The following is a 7159-nucleotide window of genomic DNA, read 5'->3' on the forward strand; positions in this document are numbered from 1 at the left end:
TGTATTTGGCTAAGGTGTATGTAAACTTCCGACTTCAACTATATACTGTATATTTGTTTACTTTGAAGAATCTCAAATATAAGTATATTTTGGTCTGTTTAATACTTTTTTGGCTACTACATGATTCCATATGTGTTTTTTCATAGTTTTGATGTCTTCACTATTATTTTACAATGTAGAAAATAGTACAAAATAAAGAAAAACCCTTGAATAAGTAGGTGTGTCCAGACCTTTCACTGGTACTATATATAGACATTATAATGGTGTGTTTAGACAGTATGGACAGTATATGAATAGAAAAGTATGTACAGCAGTGGAGGATCCTCAGAGGAGGAAGGGGAGGACCATCCTCCTCAGTGATTTTTGAAAAAATCTGAACTGTAAAATATTTTAAAAGTGATCCCTTTGTAAATAAAACTATACGAAATATATTAATGTCACCAAATAATTTATTAAAACACACTGTTTTGCAATTAAGGTTTTCAGTAGCTTCAACAGCACTCTAGGGTAGCACCATGGTGTAGCCGACAGATAGCTTCCATCCTCCTCTGGGTACATTGCCTTCACTACATTACCTAGGAGGATCATGGTTCTCACCCCCTTCCATAGACTTGAACAATAATTATGACAACTTCTGGAGGATGTCCTCCAACCTATCAGAGCTCTTGCGGCATGAACTAACATGTTGTCCACCCAATCAAAGGGTCAGAAAATGAATATAGAACTGAAAGCATAAGTCACAGCTAGCTAGCACTGCAATGCATAACATGTGGTGTGCAGTTGTCTCTAAGAGAGAGAAAGACAATAGTTGAACAGTTTTGAACAAATTAATTTCTTCCAAAATGAAGGTGAAGCAAGAGAGCGATGGAGAGAGAGGAGTTTTATCATGTTGTTTCACATTCAGTTTCACTTACTTAACTAGCAAATGCCGCTAGCTAGTTTAGCCTACTGAAACACTCTGCTCAAACAGAGGGATGCTATGTTAGCCAACTGGCTATGATTATCCAACACAACACTAGAACTCTTCCAAGTTAAGGTAAGATTTTGGTTTGACAAATGTATTGCCACCGGGGCCCGCCGGTGTAAATGCTAAACTGCTTACTGACTGTACACTGTAACGTTACTCTATGATTGTAGCGGGTTTATTAATATGTTAGTTCTATTAGCTACGTTGACTATGATGTTACTTTAGCTATTTTGCAGCAACCTCATGATGGGTATATGGAAAATGTGAGTATCATGTAGTAGCCTAAACCTATCGCTGTTACATTGAAGTGGGCGAATGGAATATGAATGACAGTCATCTAATATCCTGTAATATAAAAAAGGCCTTGCTCATAAAAAAAAATCATCCTCCCTCATCTTAAACGGTACCGACCACCACTGGTGTACAGCAGTACTTATATAAAATGAGCCTTGTTTAGAATACAGTATATACATATAAAGACAGTATAAAAACATTATGTAAACATGATTATATACATAGGACAGCAGTCTCTAAGGTGCAGGTAGTGTACCGGGTGGTAGCCGCTTAGTAACAGCGACTAATGTTCAAATCAAAATCAAATCAAATTTTATTTGTCACATGCGCCAAATACAATAGGTGTAGATCTTACAGTGAAATGCTTACTTACATGCCCTAACCAACAATGCAGTTTAAAAAATATATTTTTTAAAAATACCTTAAAAAAAAAAAAGAGGTAAAAGTTACAAATAATTAAAGAGCAGCAGTAAAATAACATAGCGAGGCTATATACAGGGGGTACCGGTACAGAGTCAATGTACGGGGGCACCGGTTAGTTGAGGTAATTGAGATCATATGTACATGTAGGTAGAGTTATTAAAGTGACTATGCATAGATAATAACATAGAGTAGCAGCAGTGTAAAATAGAGGGGAGGGGGTGGGGGGCAATGCAAATAGTCATTTGATTAGAAGTTCAGGAGTCTTATGGTTTGGGGGTAGAAGCTGTTTAGAAGCCTCTTGGACCTAGACTTGGCGCTCCGGTACCGCTTGCCATGCGGTAGCAGAGAGAGCAATACTGGGCGGAAGCCGGCTAGTGATTATTGTTTAACAGTCTGATGGTCTGGTGATAAAAGCTGTTAATCAGTCCAGTGTGTATGCACCTGTACTGTCTCCGCCTTCTAGATGGTAGCCCCATTGCTCGGTATCTGTGGGGTACCCCCTGCTTGTCATTCATGTTGATAGTTGGGAGCTTTCATCACTCACCTCTCTACATGTCAAAGCATCGCAGGGTGTAGAAAAAATATGCTGTCATCACCCATGAGCCTTTGTTACATGAGAGTAGGCTACAACATGGATAAAATATCTTAAGTACATTTACATTTTAGTCATTTAGCAGACACTCTTATAGTAGAGTGCATACATTTTTATTACATTTTTTTACATACTGAGACAAGGATATCCCTACCGGCCAAACCCTCCCTACCGGCCAAACCCTCCCTAACCCCAGTATTTCTTCTCAGTTTAAGACATCTAGGTTATACATTAATAGACACTGTTCCTCTTTGAATTCTCAACGGGCTGCATGATTCATAATCACAATCTCTAAACGGCGCTAAATGTTCCCTCCGACCTAAAATAGTCAAGTCACCCAAGGTCACTCCTTCTCATGCCTAAAAAATGAGGGCTACTCAGAGAGGGCTGAAATAGTTCAACTTTGGTGTGTGACAGATTTGTCCACCTTGTTATCTGCTAATGGGAAGCCTAATTGGTCCCACCTGTTTGTCCTCTGCCTGGTCTCCTCCTCAGAACATTGCATAGCCATAGATATATTATTCTCTCACCAAACAACTATTAGCCCATTAGTTAGCCTGATTAGCTAGTCTACTTCTCAAAGCAGCACGTAAAACCATTCCAAACGGATTAGCCAGATGGTTTACTATGGCTATGACCAGGTTACCTTCATCATAAGGTAAGAACACTCATGTAACCACTACCTTTCTAACTACACTGCTCCCTCTACGGTAAGTGTGAATTGTTTGTATTTAAAGTTTAGCATCCATTAGAACAGCACGTTAGCTAACTGTAGATGCAGCTAAGATGTGAAAGAGCGAAGTAGCAACATAATATTAGCTCTCTGGAAATGTGGTGTATAAAGAGAAAGCCTTAAGTGCTGTCAGAGGCCCAAGGCGGGCACTCATCCAGCCAGCACTCTCTCCCTACACAGCAATCAATTCACACATTTGACATTTATGGCCACATGAACCTTCCCCATTTAATACCGTCTTAAATAGCATAACCATGCTTTCAGAAGCAGCAGCGACCAATTCATGCATTTTTTTAAAATATAAAAATATAGCTTTTGTCTCTCTGTTTTAGGACCATTTAGGAAGTGAAATGCTTTTCTCTCCTCAGTCTCAGAGGTACTTTACAGCAACCTTCTGTTCTCTCTGGGAGGCCCCTCATCCCCCTTCCTACATTCCTCTCTCCCCCTCTATCTCCCCTCCTTTCCCCCTCACTCCCCTCCTTCCTCTCTCCCCTTCTCTCTTCTCTCCCCCCCCCAGGTCGCCAGGTGAAATAATGGGCAAGATTGTTCCCACCCCAAATTTGTCAGTAGTTTACCCAAAATAAAGGAAGCGATAGCAATTAATTAGATACATCAAAAATGCAAATGAATCATCATAATCCATTTCGACGTGACCTCCTTTTTTGTCTCACATCACCAACACAATTAAAACAGAAGTAGGAGGATTATCAGACAGCAAAGCCACATGAGCAACTTCCTACATGAGGGAGCTAACATTGACTCCACAATGCCTCCATATAAATTATTTATTAGAAAGAAACAAGCAATGCAACTCACTTTGTTGTGTACTGCTGTCTCCCAGGAAAGATTCTCTATCTGGGAAACTGATCTAATATTGTAAAACTATGCACAGCACAAAAGCACATTGATTCAATCAGCATGATCGGTTCTGATTGAATTATTCCCAACAACTTTTGGTGTAAGCAAACTTGTATGGAAATGATGCTATGGCTGTGCATTAGTGTTTCTTCTGTGAGGGATGTAACTTGATTGTGACACTGTCTGTGTGGGAGCACAGCCGTACCTGTTCCAAGGTGAAGGATGTACAGATGTAGGATCTTAATTTGAACACCCTGTAGCATGAGAAGTTTCCTGCAATGCAGGAGAATTAAAAATGTTGTGTATTTGTGACCAGTTTCAGGAAGCTAGGCATATGTCGCAAATCACTGCTTCACAGGAGAAGCATTTGAATGTTTTTTTTTTATGCGTTTTTGGCAGAAATGCCTTCTGGAACGTGTGAACTTTCATGTGCCTTAATAACAAACTTGTATTCCATCTGCAAATACGAATACAATTGTTAAATTACAAGCCTAGTTGGTTGAGCCATGGAAAAAGACAGGATTCTTCCCTCTAGCCATGATTGGCTGAGATAATGGATGGGCAGGATCAGTCGAGATGAGTTCAGATTGGTCTGCCATGTAGCAAGCATCTGTCTATAACATGAGCTACTCAGTATGTGTAGGTAATCCTTGCTACCAAGGCTTTTTTGAAAGATATAACGTTAGCTATGGAAAACTGTAAATGTGTTGCTACTGCTCTCAACAACATTGCTGCCCTGAATTTAGCAGGTGCTATCGACAAAGATTTAGTGGGAAAAGGTTGTGATAGACTACTTTCTGCACATGGTGTGAACCAGAGTGACTTGATTAAATGGGCCAAACAAGCTGTAGCTACAAACAAAACGGAAAAGACACAGGACGTCTTTCACCGTGAAGCATTCATCCATGTATATGGGTAAGAGTCTAGCTACATTTTCAGATATCATACGTTTCTAATTTTATCAGAAAGTTGTTTTCATTGCAAGTTAAAGAATACTGTTAGCTAGCTAGTGAACATTAGCTTGCTGGCTCGCGAGCTAACGTTACGTGTATGATCTGTGTAGTAATATTATTCGTATCTCAGAAATCCATTTGCATTGCTAGTTATAGCCTATGTTATCTAGCTAGCTAACATTGAACCTAGTTGGTTAGCTTTAGCTACCTGCAGATTCATACTGCAGCATTTCATGCATGGTGGCTAGCTATGACAATCTGTTTGTACTGTATGATTTGGGATTATGGTTCATTGTTTACCTAGCTAGCTACATGTCTAAACCAAAGACTCCACTTCACCAGATGATTACATGACCCATCAAGTTAGCCAGGTGTGTCTGGGGGTGATTACGGCCATATATTGTATTAGCTAGATGTGGCTGGGGGGTGGTTAAAGCATTTCTTTCACATGACCCATCAAGTAAGACAAGTGTGTCTGGGTAAGCATCATCTAATAATTATTAAATATTTATACAACATTTTTATCTGGGGATACAAGTTTATCAACTTCCAAAGCAGAATTACTTCCCCATTGTTCATCAACTGCAGTGTATGATGTACCATTTTGTAGCTCTGAGTCTCTACTTTTATCCAACGTAAAAATCACAATTTCAAATTTTGCATCATGGCACCGAATCGAGGTGGTCGGTCACATTTGAGGTTTAAAAAGGCTTCTGAAGTATGTCATTTCCACTTTGAAATTTCAGAATGTATTTCCCCTTACAAAAATGTATCAACCCCTACAAACATTTCCATTAATTATCATATTTCCTGTTGCTAGAGGATGGTTTTTCTCCTGTAGCAAACTGTCTCAAATTAAGATCCTACATTTGAGTGGCAGAACACAAGCTGATTGTTAGGCCTACTCAGCTCTCCTAACTTCCTGAACTCTCTCTGGAAATTATCGTTTGTGAAAAGCATCCCACATCCTGTGTTTCAATTAACATGTTATTTGCCAATCAGCATGGCCATGACTATGAGCTGGGAGGTGAGTTGGGAGCAGCCATTATGCTCTTGAGGAGAGTGGATCAGCTGAGGCACCGCTTAGGTGTATGCTAAGCTGTTTAGAATCTGCAGAGAGGGGCTACCTGCTGAGAAGCTCAGGAGCAATGTTTTTCCTGTCTCTTTTTTCTAAGTTCTTCTACAGGGATTTCATCAACCCAGACGGAGGGATAAAAACAATGAAGGAGGAGGAGAGAATCCCTACTGCTGTGATGGAGGGAATGAAAGAGGGGTGTCTGGAAAAAGAGAGGGGGAAAGCTGTCGTCAGGGGGACCAGATAAAGGCTTGCCAAGAGGAGTCCTTGAAGATTCTATTGTCTTTCATGGTAGCTGTCCATGGTTCTGAAACAACTAAATAAACCTACCTCACCAAAGAAACCACACTATCTATTTATATCAAACAGAATTCAAGCTAGAGCCTGGAATATTGTAACATTATCCTATAAAAAGGGAAGCATCTGTGATTTGATTGGAGCTATCCATTGCATGTCTCCGAGGGAATTTTTAAAAATCATGTAGTAGAAATGAAGGACTTCAATGACAGCGTTCAGGCATCCATTCACACGTTATCGACGCCTACGGTGACAGGATATGTTCTGGGGTTGCAATCAAACCTGTCATAGTTCAGTTTGTTTGATTTCTTTTCTGCTCCACCTATTACAATCTCAGGTTGTGAAATATGCTACTTGAATTATGCAGCCTCGGCAGTCAGATCATTTGCATTTAGGCAGCATGTCAGCTGAAACTAAAATTAGCCGTAGCAAAGAGGCCTGGAAAGCTAGCAGCTAATTGCATCACTGCTGCAAGAAGGAGTGATAATGCTGCTGCAGAGAGAGAGAGTGGGGGGGAGTAAGAGGAAGAGAGCGAGAGGGGGGGGGGGTGGAGGGAGATGGAGGGAGAGAGAGAAGGAGAGTGGCGAGAGCGAGAGAGGAGAGGGGGAGAGAGAGGGATAGAGAAAGTATTTTCCCAGCTTCTCTGTTTGATTTATGTAAATGAATTAGATGTTTTGTCAAAGGAAACCTTCTCCTCCTTCCAGAGTCAGTCAGGTGATCAGTTAGCACCAAGTCTCTCAACCGTGAGGTGGTTCAACGGATCAGCTAACTTCGATTATTATCACCGGTTCTCTCCTGCAAAGACCAGAGTAGAGATCTAATTATTTCCATGAATATAACGTGTCAAGTCATGACCATGTCTGCCACGCCACCACCTCGAACTGGAGGTCCTGACGACAATAGATCATATGAGACTAGACTAGAATCACGAGATAGGCCTTAGGCGGGATGTACTGTAGGGAATCTT

At 40.6% G+C, this 7159-nt stretch overlaps 1 long non-coding RNA gene across 1 annotated transcript; it reads left to right on the forward strand.

The window, feature by feature from the left end:
- The first annotated feature begins 2697 nt into the window (after window positions 1-2697).
- LOC139582355 (uncharacterized) lies at window positions 2698-6238 on the forward strand. Its single transcript, XR_011676325.1, has 2 exons — window positions 2698-2934; window positions 5996-6238. It is a non-coding gene; the product is annotated as an uncharacterized lncRNA (long non-coding RNA).
- Window positions 6239-7159: the final 921 nt, after the last annotated feature.

The sequence above is a fragment of the Salvelinus alpinus genome, chromosome 8 (assembly GCF_045679555.1).
Source record: "Salvelinus alpinus chromosome 8, SLU_Salpinus.1, whole genome shotgun sequence".
In the NCBI taxonomy this organism is placed as follows: domain Eukaryota; kingdom Metazoa; phylum Chordata; class Actinopteri; order Salmoniformes; family Salmonidae; genus Salvelinus; species Salvelinus alpinus.